The sequence below is a fragment of the Ambystoma mexicanum genome, chromosome 6p (genome assembly GCF_040938575.1).
Source record: "Ambystoma mexicanum isolate Mex_15411 chromosome 6p, UKY_AmexF1_1, whole genome shotgun sequence".
Classification (NCBI taxonomy): Eukaryota; Metazoa; Chordata; class Amphibia; order Caudata; family Ambystomatidae; genus Ambystoma; species Ambystoma mexicanum.
The window spans coordinates 918,197,436-918,201,065 of record NC_090935.1 but is presented as its reverse complement, the minus strand read 5'-3'; the positions used below and the strand labels follow the sequence as shown (position 1 = coordinate 918,201,065).

At 40.7% G+C, this 3,630-nt stretch overlaps 1 long non-coding RNA gene across 1 annotated transcript; it reads right to left on the bottom strand.

Annotated features, from left to right (window-relative positions):
- Window positions 1-1,586: 1,586 nt before the first annotated feature.
- On the bottom strand, window positions 1,587-3,073 carry LOC138510989 (uncharacterized). The gene is made up of 5 exons (XR_011280517.1): window positions 2,997-3,073; window positions 2,423-2,536; window positions 2,194-2,326; window positions 2,022-2,108; window positions 1,587-1,899 (listed from the first exon to the last, which is right to left on the bottom strand). It is a non-coding gene; the product is annotated as an uncharacterized lncRNA (long non-coding RNA).
- Between the last annotated feature and the right edge of the window lie 557 nt (window positions 3,074-3,630).

Here is a 3,630-nt window from a genome sequence, read left to right as displayed (position 1 = left end):
TGTCTTCCCTGGAGATCGCGTCCTCGTGAAGAATTTCACAAGAAAAAGATGGGACGAGCTGAGGTTTAATGGCCCGTTCATCATAGAGGACTGCACCCCGTCGACTGTCAAGCTCAAAGGCTGAAGAGCCGGGATCTTCACAAATGATATGAAACTCTTTATATGAGAGAGCACTCCTACTACATCTACTGCTGAGGAATCCACAGACAACGGGGAAGGACCACAGCACGTGCAAACAAGATCTATGGCAAGGAAGAAGGACGCATGAGCGGACAAGTTACGAAAAAAAAAAGAAAAAAAAATATATAAAAAAGTGAGACTTTCAAAACAAGACAGTTCTTCAAACCAAATGAAAGGTGACAAAAGGACAATTAAATGAACATTCAATGTAGCCAACAAAAGAACTTTTGTGAAAATCTTGTCCATGCTGAACCTTTACTTTAGGCATAAAAAAGACAATAAGAAGCACTCAAACACCCTGTGCAGCCAAAGGTGCAGGGTAAAAGAAGAAAATCGCGTACCCATATCAGCAGAAGCACTAATCTCATGAAAATTGAAAGCTACACAAAGCATTTAAAGCCTCAGACTTTGGTAAGAAGTAAAAGTAAGATCAAGACTTTGTTCATGGACCTATGGTTCATCCCAGCAGAAGCCTCAAGTGGGACGTGCTCACATATTTTCAGCTAGTAGTACTGTCCTATCCTTCACTTATAGGCAGAGAAGCCAGCGTTACTGAATTCATTCAAAACCCTGGAAACAAGAAAATAATCTGACAACTACTGACTGTCATAACAGAAACTTTCAATACACTACCCAAACACAGCGGAAAAGACACAGATGCTTCCACCACAAATAATCATTGACGAGATCACATATACTTTGTTCTTCTGCATCATCAAAGAATGTCTAGGACTTATCAGGAGAACTACACATACACTGACATTTATTAGAGATCCAAAAAAAAATTACTTTCTCAACCAAGTGTGGTACAAGCTGAGCCATGTAGTTGCAACTGACGCAGCAGGAAAGTGCAAAACTTGTTCGCATCAAAAGAAGGGACTGTCATTAGGTCCCAGCAAACGAGGCAAATGTCCCTATCACCTGAGGATACACGGCTGGCACACACCATTTTATTTCGATTAGTCACAGAATATCCAGAAATGGTGGGGAGACCTGCAAATGTTGACGTCATCACCTTTCTTAGAAATCCGGCCAACACCCCACACATGGGCGCACTCTTCCAAGGCATCATGCTCCAGGTGGAGCTGTCCGATTTCCAGCGAGAATTCCTGAGGAGATTTCAGTGAGACTAGCTGACGAGGGACAGATCGAAAAAAAAAAAAGAACAACGGATCACACTGCAAGAAAAGGCCTGTGAATTTAGAGCCAAAGAACCAAAACAAATGTCATTAACACCTGAAAGGAGAAAATGTGAAAAACAGATTGACTACCCCTCTCTTTTAGTCCTGTATGGATCACAGGTAAGGGTGAAGGTAAACCTATACACTTTATTAGCTAGGTTTTCGCCTTGTTGAGAAAAATTGCGCAGAACACTGCAACTTATTGCAAAATATCTATCTCTTTAATGATCATAAAAATATCTTAAAAAACATTACAGACATGATTTTCAATCATATCATTCAGACATCATTCATCTATTCTAACAGGGGAGTACTAAAGCTAAAAAACGGCTTCATGCATAACACTTGATCGAAATATGCATTCATGACATGGGAAAAAAACATTCGATTTTCCTTTGGCAGTCGATATATGTTTCGGCCCGTTATAGTATACCACTTATGTCAACAGTGGTCACAGAGATGAGTGTGGGGCCATCTTCAGGACACCGGTTATTTTTTAGTGGATCAATCTTGTTCCCCATTAAACACACTAGCACATCTAAAAAAAATAAGTGTACACGTATTAATATAAAAAAGAGACAGAAAGATTGTATATCTCAACTGAACTGGATCAAGGCGATGGCTAGTTTATATTATTCTAGACACACACACTAAACCCACCTATAGTCCATGAACTGTAGTTTGGACTACTGAGATTGGTCGGACTCTTGGGTGTGGCAAAAAATGGACATCCCTGGTCCTTTGTTCCTGTATTAAATAAGAAACAACAATTTCTAAATATTATGTTCCTGCTGGTTTACACAATATATTTGGTGAACCAAAAAGAACTTACAAGTAAACAACTGCTGTTCGTGAATCTTGGAAAACCGGTCTTGATTTGACTAAGGCTGGCTCAATGTCTTTGGTTATTAAGCTTGGTCGGACCCTCGGGGGTGGCGTAAAATGGACATCCCTGATGCTCGTACCTATGTTTAATTAGAAACAACAATTTCTTGATGTTGTGGTCCTACTGGTGTATAAATTATATTTGATGAATGTTTGATAAAGGAAAAAGAACTTACAGGTAAGCAACTTCTGTTTGTATGTCTGAGGAGCCGGTCTTGATTTAACTTGATTCGGCCAGGTACCATTCAGAGGCTTAACATGAACATATGTTCCAGTAGCTGGTGTGTTGCCTGAATATAATCAAAAGGAGCGCAATGATATATTAGTTCCCCGTATCGAACAAATTGTCAATTAAGGCTGAATGCAATTTGTGAGCATGCCTTATACATAATATTCTAAAGCAGTTTGTCATAGTCGTTTTCGAAACGGGAAGTACACATTTTAATAAAAGGAGCCCCTTATTGTGCTTCCCAATATTAGTATCCGCTACCTTTGCATGATGTCACACACCCTATTTAGGCTTGTTTGCACCGGTGTGACCAGCCTGTAAACAAACCTTGTTCCAGAAATTGGCCGCGGGGCCTGTGCTTAAAACATGCATCAGTCATTGATGTTGAGCCTGCCTATTGTGCAAAACGATCGAATTAAAGGGGCAAATACATCTACTGTATCGTCCGAATTGACAGCATAAGGTGAATATACATTTGAGTTCTGACAATTGTGGGAGCTAAAAGCTTCTACCACGCTTACCTTGGTATGTGCCTTGCGTGCACTGGAATGGAAACCTGTCTCCGCGAGTCGGCGAGTCAGCAAGAGCTCGCGTTGCAGGGTAATGGCGTGTTTAAATGGAGTCACGTGGTCTAGAGAACCCGTGATCTCTCAGCATATTACAGCCCAATTACGGGGCTGCTGGCTGGAACTTGTAGTATGATACCAGGGAGGTGCCGTATTTTATTATTCTTTGAACTATAAGAAACGCATTAGTCGCGTGTCTAGTGTTGGTGAGACCCATTTAAATAATGTGTTTTCACCATTGACAACAGCTGCGTGTGCCGCATCTTAGAGTCACCGTATTCCGTGCTGGTTTGCACAAAATGTATTTTATTTGGCCATATGATGTTAACAATTACATCACGCCTCTTAAAAGTATGGAGAGGGTGCCGATACGATTAACTGTATTTCCATTCTGTGAAAAGTAGAGGTAGGAAAGGATAAACGTATTCCTTCTAATAACACTATTTGTTGTTATCCACAATGAAAAACATAGACGTGGTCGTGCAACCCTCTATATGCCCTTGGAGACTATCTAGTCATTGTGCAAGATTGGTGACTTGTCATTATCAATGTTCATCTGGCCCTCTACCCTAATAGGGTCGTCTTGCAC